The sequence below is a fragment of the Hyaena hyaena genome, unplaced genomic scaffold, assembly GCF_003009895.1.
Source record: "Hyaena hyaena isolate Hyena2069 unplaced genomic scaffold, ASM300989v1 scaffold_942, whole genome shotgun sequence".
Classification (NCBI taxonomy): Eukaryota; Metazoa; Chordata; class Mammalia; order Carnivora; family Hyaenidae; genus Hyaena; species Hyaena hyaena.
In genome coordinates, this window is record NW_024081572.1 from 33,638 (window position 1) to 42,171 (window position 8,534).

At 40.6% G+C, this 8,534-nt stretch overlaps 1 non-coding gene across 1 annotated transcript; it reads left to right on the forward strand.

The window, feature by feature from the left end:
• The first annotated feature begins 228 nt into the window (after nucleotides 1–228).
• On the forward strand, nucleotides 229–335 carry LOC120223050. Its single transcript, XR_005526173.1, has one exon. It is a non-coding gene; the product is annotated as a U6 spliceosomal RNA (small nuclear RNA).
• Nucleotides 336–8,534: the final 8,199 nt, after the last annotated feature.

The window sequence follows — 8,534 nt, forward strand, 5'->3', positions numbered from 1 at the left end:
CACGTTTATAGAGACCGGAAGCAGATTATTGGTTGCCTGGGGCTGAGGGTGTTGTGAGAATAAAGTACAAATAGGCATGAGTGTACTTTTTGGAGTTTGGGGGAATATTCTAAAACTGGATTGTGGAAGTGATTGTACAACGCCATAAAATCTGAGTGAAATATGATTGAACTGGATATTTATAATGAGTGAATTTAATACGTAAAGCTATTAAATAAAGAAATGCTTGTGCTTGCTTCAGCAGCACGTGTACTAAAATTGGAACGACAAAGAGAAGATTGGCATGGTCCCTGAGCCAGGATGGCATGTGAATTTGGGAAGCATTCTGTACTTTCTAAGGCACAGCTTCATAAACCCAAATGCTACCAAAAAAAAAAAAAAAAAAAACACACAAAGTTTTATTTTATGTATACCATTTACCAGACACAGTACTCAGCACTGGCAATAGAGGGAGACTAAGTCAGACGAAACACCTGCCTCTACGAGGCTTATAGGTAGTAAGCATCTTTAAAGATTATGAGCATGTTGGCATTGCCAGCTTTTGATGTTTCAGGAACGAAAGTACAAAAACAATGTTAAATATACTATAGTCCCTCCAAACCCCTAGTTCCAGGGAACCTACACCGTAAGGGGATTTGGGGAAGATTTTCAAAAATAAGGACATAAACACATAAATATATAACATTTTAGGAGGTGATAAATGCTGCTAATAAAATCAGTTGAAGACAAGAAATAAAAATGCTGAAGGAAGAGGAAGAGGTATTATGGTATGTAGAATGGAAGCAGAAGGCCTCCCAACTAGGGTAACCTTTGACAGGGCACCTAGGAGAACGGGAGACAGAGCCATGCCAATGTCTGGGGAAATGGCATTCCAGGCGAGGGGAGCTGAGTCAGGGATGTGTGGCCTCGCTGAGGACTGGCAAGGAGGCCAGTGCGGTTGGGCCAGGCTGAGCGAGTGGGGAGCATAAGAGATGAACTTGGAGGGAGCTGGATCAGATCTGTTAGGGCCCGAAACACATTGTATGACTTTAAATTTTACTCTGAGTGAGCTTAGGGGCCACGGGAAGGTTTTAAGCAGAGCAGAGTAATGATCTAACATCTTCTAATGGTTCACCTAGTGACGAGGGGAGAACAGGCTGTGGAGTGCAAGGTTGGAGGCAAGACCCACCATTTGAGGCTATTTGCAGTTACTTGGGGAGAGAGCCGCCAACACTTCAAATCAGGGTGACATGATAAGAAGAGGTCCTGGGATACGGTGACTAGGAAGGCCACAGTATTTGCTGCTGGGTTGGATGATAGGTGTGAGAGAAAGAGGAGAGTCAAAGATAAGCCCGAGAAACTGGACCATGTTGTGAAACAGATGTCCTTAGGAAGAGTAACACCCTAGTCTGGTACTACAAGGTCACAGAGCATTAATTGTTAAGATCCTGATGGAATAGGACAGCAGAATGAATTCTCTCCATACCGTATTTAAATCAGATTATGGACAGCGGTTACTCTGTGAATGGTAGTTTCTGCTCCTGACACCGAAGGGTTTCCACCGCTATTACTCAGGAAACAGTAAAGCCAACCTTCAAATTCCTGACGTCCTAAAGATGGCGGTTGCCGTCTGTATTCCATGACCTCTCCAGTACCTTCTCCACCAGATGGCAGCACAGGGGTTCAGAGGCCTTCAGAACAAAGCCACCCTCCTTAATGAATATAAATGAAAAGCTTTAGGCCCCTTTTTTCAGACAAGTCGGAATCTTAGTCTCCTTCCTATCTTCCCTCCCCCACCAGGGCAACCCCTTCCAATAATCAGCCTCCTAGACTATAATAGGAGCTTTTAAAGTTATAATCTCTTGTCACATTACTCAGCAGTCTCATCCAAGCCCAGGAAACCATTTCCTGGAGGCCTCTTTTTTATTTGTGTTCATTAGCTCCACTAATACATTCTCTTGGAAACCACAGTTTAATAAATTTCATAGCGCATGACCAGCAGACTTAATGAATATTAGTCACTCGAAGCCATTTTTGTTTATTCAGCTTCTCTTACCTCTCCTCCCTTCCCTTACCCCAGACCTCGTTCTGTGGAATGATAATAATACACAGAGAGCTGGCCGGCCACAACAGACTAAAAACAAGAAGTAAAAGGATCTTTCTGAGCTCACACCTGTTTTAAGATTTGTTATCCTTAAAACGAAAAGCTGTAGGGATTCACTTGGCTCCTTCCTTGTAGCTCCCAGTGGACCTTGCTATTAAACCACAGGGAGCAGCCCAGCCTCCAGAGCACTTAAAAGTACTTATGTCAAATCCATCCCGTTCTTCCGGCTTCGGCTCCTGAATCCAGCCACCATTCCCAGGGGCTGGTGCACATTACAAGGCATTCACTTCATATGAATGGGCACAAACAGACTTTTTCACCATTTAGATATGTCTACATTTGCAGGCATATCCTGTAGACGGCCTGAAACAGCCTTAATTTCAATTTACTGTCTCCCCGAGGATCTTGCCATTCTCCCGAAAGTGGAAAACTCACTGGTTGTTTCTCCTCCCCGACCTCTCACCCCCAGCCTCTGTCTGCCCTCCTCCTCTTTCAAGGAAAAAGGCAGCGCTGGGAGGAATATTTTGCCCAAGATGAATAGAATGAAGTTTTGATGCTTCTAACAGCATGCATAATCTTTTATTTAAAACAAAAATAACGAGCACCAGATTATCACATTTGGAAAGCATTCAAAGTCAGTGCACAAAACCCAGTGAATGCCGTCTTGGGTCCCCCTGGTACATGGTTATCCAAGAGAGCACGAAATTGCAGTCTTGAAGTTTTACATTGGTGTTTCTGTTGTGCCGGGGCTAACTACATTTAACTTTTTATTTTGGAAATTTTTACATGAATGCAAAAGTAGAGCTAACAGTATATACCTCTGTGTATCTATCCTAAACTTTCACACTGTCAACCAATCTTCTATTATCTAATCCTTCTCACACATGTACACATCTTCTTTACTTGGAGGTTTAAAAGCAAGTACAGATGTTACGTCTTTTGCCCTGTAGACAATTCTGTATGCATTGCTGACTGATAAGGGCTTTCTACTTTCACTGCAATCACTGTGTCAATATCACTCCTAACAAAATTAATGAGAATTCCTTAAAATCTTCTAATACCCAGTCCTTATATATTTTCCCCCAGATTTCCTCAACATGTCTTTTTATTGTTCAGAATCCAAGCATGGTCTTGTTTTTGTGTTAGTTGTTTTACCCATAAATCTCCTTTGTTCTACAGCTCATCTTCTTCCTCTCCTTTTCCTTGTAAGTTTCATGGCATAGACGTCACTGATATCGAGATCTGTGGTCTGTAGAAATGTCCCACACTGTCGATTTTACTGGTTGCTTCTTTGTGGTGTCATTTTCACTTGTTCTGTACTATTAGGGCTATTTCTGGCCGAGAAAACTTTAGTGGAGTCCTTCAGTCTTAAGGTGAACAAGACACACACTTAGGTAGTTAAATGGATTTGACTATTGGGGCAGTTGTCATTTTGTTTTGCCATCTGGAGCTGATCTTACTCTTAATGCAATCAGTATCTATTAATGTGGTTCCATGCTGAACCAGGCAATGTGCTGGGCTTTGGGAATGCAGAACCAATGTGAGGGGTTGGGATGCTGGATGGCTGAGAAAGACGTGGCCTTTTCCTCATGAAACTTAATGGTTGTGGGTCTTAAGGCATCACTTAAAAAGACACCTGTTCTCATAGCACCTTTGTCAAGTTCATCAACGTATAAAGGAAGAGTACAGAGGTTGAAGTGACAGGAACTAGACCAGAAATCAGTACAAGAGAAGCCAGATGTCGGTCCTCTAGGGCCTTTAGATTCCAATCCTTTGATAAATCAATTTTGGATCTCAAACTCCATCACAGGTGGATTGGTACTGCTGAAAAGATTCAGGCAACTTCTGAACCAAGTTAATATGAGATTATCAATTTATATTAGCCTAGGTTACAAAAGAAGTTCCTTAAGGGCCCCTTGATTGTGGCACTTACCTCCAAGAAACCACCAATGAATTGAAGTAACATTGTAAAGTAGTGTTCACAGAAGAAACACAACTGAAATAAGTCACACAAAATAAAACTTACTTTCTTTGACCTATCCGTGTATAATAAAGTGATATTTCAAAATCTATTTGGTTTTCTTTGTCTTTTACTGTATTAAAAGAAATGCTGGTTATAACCCAGGAAATGAATATCCTGACCCATCGATGAGTCAGGGCCCATTGATTCAACTGCTGACTTTAGGAATGACTTGGCTGTTGGATAAGTTAGATTCACGGGCCACCTGCTTTAGCGATGCAATTGAGGCACACTTTCTTGAAAGTCTGCCTCTGTGCCTTTGAATTCACATTCAAGAAAGGAATTGAGATGAATGTTTTCAGAAGCTAAAAAGAGCAACCTCCTATTTATTTATTTTTTTCTGGGTAGAACAGTTGGGAAACAAGATGGAGGATGACACTTGGGAAATAATAAAAAGCTCAGGAATTTCAACTGTCTTATTTATAAGGAAGAGGACTAATGTTTGCTAAGTGGCTTCTACATAATGGATGTTATTCCACTTTAGTCTATGGAACTCTCATAAAAATATGATAGACTAGCTTCTACCACCTACAAGTCACATATGAGAAAACTTGGTCTTTCTGAGATTAGGTAATGTGGTTGAGATGACAGAGTTAGTAAAAGACACAAACTACTAACCATTTGAGAGGGGCCATATCTCCTAGGGGTTGGGGACTGAAGTTGGAGCCAGTATTCACTCTGAATCTTTGTTCTGTCACTTACTGCCTCTGTCAACTAGTAAGTGAAGAATGAATAACATAAATTATGCAAACAATCAGCATCTAATGGGCAAAGATTACATTTACATATATAAAATACATACATTTATAAGTTATATATTAGAATATACATATATAAGATATATTACATATATATATAATTTAAAAATTTTTGTTTCTGGGGGTGCCTGGGTGGCTCAGTCGGTTGAACATCTGACTTTGGCTCAGGTCATGATCTTGCAGTTCATGGGTTCGAACCCTGGGTTGGGCTCTGTGCTGACAGCTCTGTCTGGAGCCTGCTTCAGATTCTGTGTCTTCCTCTCTCTCTGCCTGTCCCTTGCTCACTCTCTCTGTCTCTCTCAAAAGTAAATACACATACAACTTTTTTTTAAATGAAGGGCTCAACTATTCTATAACCAATGACGGATGAGTTGGAACTCACCAGACCCGAACACCACAAGTCACAAAGGCAAGATTCTCTTTCGGAGAATTATAAAAAAAATTTTTGAATTCATAGAAATATTTTAAATAAGAGAACACCTGAAAAATGAGGAACATTGCTATTTCATGGCATCTCCTAGATGAAAAGTGTAAAGTAGTTTATGATTAAACATTTTATTTATAGTCCATTTTTTTCTCCTCTTTCTTCCTTCCTCTCTCTCTGCTTCCTCACTACTTCCTTCTTCTTTCCTTGTTCTTCTTTCTCTTTGTTAGACATTTGTAAACACTTGTCAAAGTAGCAGTGGGCCTATGAAGTTGAGTAAGACCACTTCAATTAAGGAGATTATGATTGGAGAAGCTTTAGTCACCTTATCTCTTCCTCTCCCCTAAGGTAAGTAACTTCCAAATCTGTGGACAGTCTTTCCCTTGATGTCTAGGAAGACCTTTGACAGAGAGTGCAATATTCAGTGGGACCGATTCTGAACCCATTAGTGCTCTCCTCAATCAGATGAATCTATCTCAAAATTATTGCTAATTGAAAATGAAAAGACATGTTTATTTGTGAAGCTAATAAGCTCCCAAAGGGAACCAAATGTCCAGATGTCTTCATCCTTTTTTAATTGACCATTTGTCTTCCTGTGAAGATGCATATCTTCTATGACAGCAAATAGAGTCATTTATCTTGAACTGGTTACTCCATACTTAGCTATATAACAAGTCATTGACTTACTGAAATTTTGGGAACCTCAGCAATGCATCATATGTCACATTAGCAATGTAAAAATCTGTTCCTGGGCAGAAGTATTAACTGCTGCCAAAACGAACAACTGTCTGTCATATAGGAATGCACCGCAGGAGTCAGCTACCTCATGTCTTATTATGAAAGATTTCCTCTTGTATACAGTGCAAGAGACATGCAGGTTTATTTTCCTACATTGGTTCTGCAACATGAGTTGGATGCAGGCAGCCTTAGAAATGGGTTATGTGTAATGGGTTATTTGATAAGTCTGTTGGTTGCAACTGGAAAGGCATCTTCCAATAATGACAGTACCAAAAGTCCAGGTTAGGTTCCTGAAGTCATCCGTGAAAATCTACTGAAAGCAAAGCTGAGGTTTCATTGTTTATAACCACTAATCTGTCGGAGCAATCCTCTGTCCCAGCACCGAGTCCGGAGTCCTCTAAGGTTTCAGTGACTGCTGAGATAGTGAGGAGGTGAGGGATGGATAGAGGGATGCACAGAACTGGAGGCAAAGGTGGAGAGAACGGAAAGGGAGTTTCATGGTTTCCGCTATGTTCACTGGGGTCATTGGTAAATCAGAAGTGATCAGTTTTCTACAGACCTTGTGCTTCCCATTACAATACAGACCCTTTATCTGTGGTTTCTCTTTCCACGGTTTTGGTTACCTATGGTCAGCCACAGTCGGGAAGCCGATTATCCTCTTTGTCGTAACAGAAGGTCAATGGTAGCCTAACGCTACATGTCCTTCACCTTGCTTCATGTCATCTCAGGCATTTTATCATCTCATGTCACCACAAGAAGGGTAAACACAATACAATAATACTTTGAGAGTGAGAAGGGCCACATTTACATAGCTTTTATTACAAGGCACAGCTATAATCTTTCCATTTTACGATTAGTTATTGTTGTTAATCTTTCACTGTGCCTAATCTAGAAATTAAACCTTACCGTAGGTACATATGTGTAGGAAAAATACATACTATATATAGGCTTCAGTACTTTCCATGGTTTCAGGTACCCCCTGGGAATCTTGGAATGTATCCCTTGCATGTAAAAAGAGACTAGCTCTTCATTGAATTGCTTTCGTGAAGATCTTATGTGTTTGTAATTGAAAAACTTTGTCCTCACAAAAAATTAAGAATTTGTGGCCACATCTAGAGCCTCAAAAAAATAGATATGTAGGTCTACCCACTGGGGGGAAACCTACAGCACAAGTTGCCTGACATCATGTACAGATTCGTTCTTAAAAATCGTTGCATTTGGCCTGTGTAGTTTGTTGGCATTTGTTTGATCATAATTAAATGTCACGTCTTCATGAAGATTCTAGAGGCCCAGAATTATGGCTCTATAGAACTGAATCATGAATACTATTGTGGAACAGAATTCCCTTTTTCCTGTAATGGCTCAGGGAGAGGGCAGCCTCCACTCTGCTGATGTCTGACTGGGGTGGTAGCACTGTCTGTGCACTAACTTTCTGACACAGATGCACAGGTGCAATCTCTCCCAGGCTCTGCTAGCATTCTTCCGGGGCTGGTACTATCAATAAGGTGTTGGCCTTGGAATAGACTGAGGGTTGATCAAGTGAGTAAAAAGTGACCCCCGGTGTATGTCTAAACTTCAATACTGCCCTAGAACTGAGGGTATTTATATAAAATATATAAGTAACATATAATTAAATACCATTAAGATATTTAATTATAAATAAGTGTGTAATGTTTTATGCTGAGAGCCGCTGGTGTTTCAGAGATAAAGTCTCTGCTCTTGAGGACTTTGTAGTCTAGCTGTGAAGATAAATGGACACACAATTGCCATACAATGGGGTATATGCTGTAATAGAAATATGGACCCAGAGGAAGGAGAAATTAATTTAACTTTGGGGAGGACTGGGAGGATTACATAGAGGGTGTACCATCTGGTTTGTACCTTAAGAAAGATGTAGGGTTGCTGTAGATGGTAAAGGGAGTGGGGGACATGTTTGCTAGAGAAAATCATATGAACAAATGTCTGGGGGTAGGAAAGTATCTAGCCTGCTTGGAAAAGAGCAAAGATCCCTGGTATAGCATAAATGTAGTGATGGACAATGAGACTGGAATAGTAAATAGAGGCCAAAGTATAAAAATCTTTCCCTGCGCGTCATGCTAGTAATTTTGGACATTAGCCCATAAACAATGGAAAGTCATGAAGGCTGGGTACTGGCTAGAGCTCATGCTAGAAAATTTGATAATAGAATATCACATTAAGGAAAGTACAAGCAATCAGAAGACTGCAGCTTTCTGGACTTGGAGGCCCTTGGGGGAATGGCTACATCCTCTATTCCAGAAAGCAAAGAAGCCTAGTTCTTGGAGCTGAGTATCTGTCACCAATGTGACACCAATGGCTCTCAAGTCATTTTCATTAGTAGAACAATGATTTATCTCTTTCATATTTTTCTTGGGATGTGCTGATGTTTTCTGTAAAATGTTTCAGGTTTTCTGCATCTGCCTCTAAGCAAACCCCTTCAACTGCCCAGTAAAGTTTCTCATGTTCAATAATACTAGTCTTCTCTGCACTGCT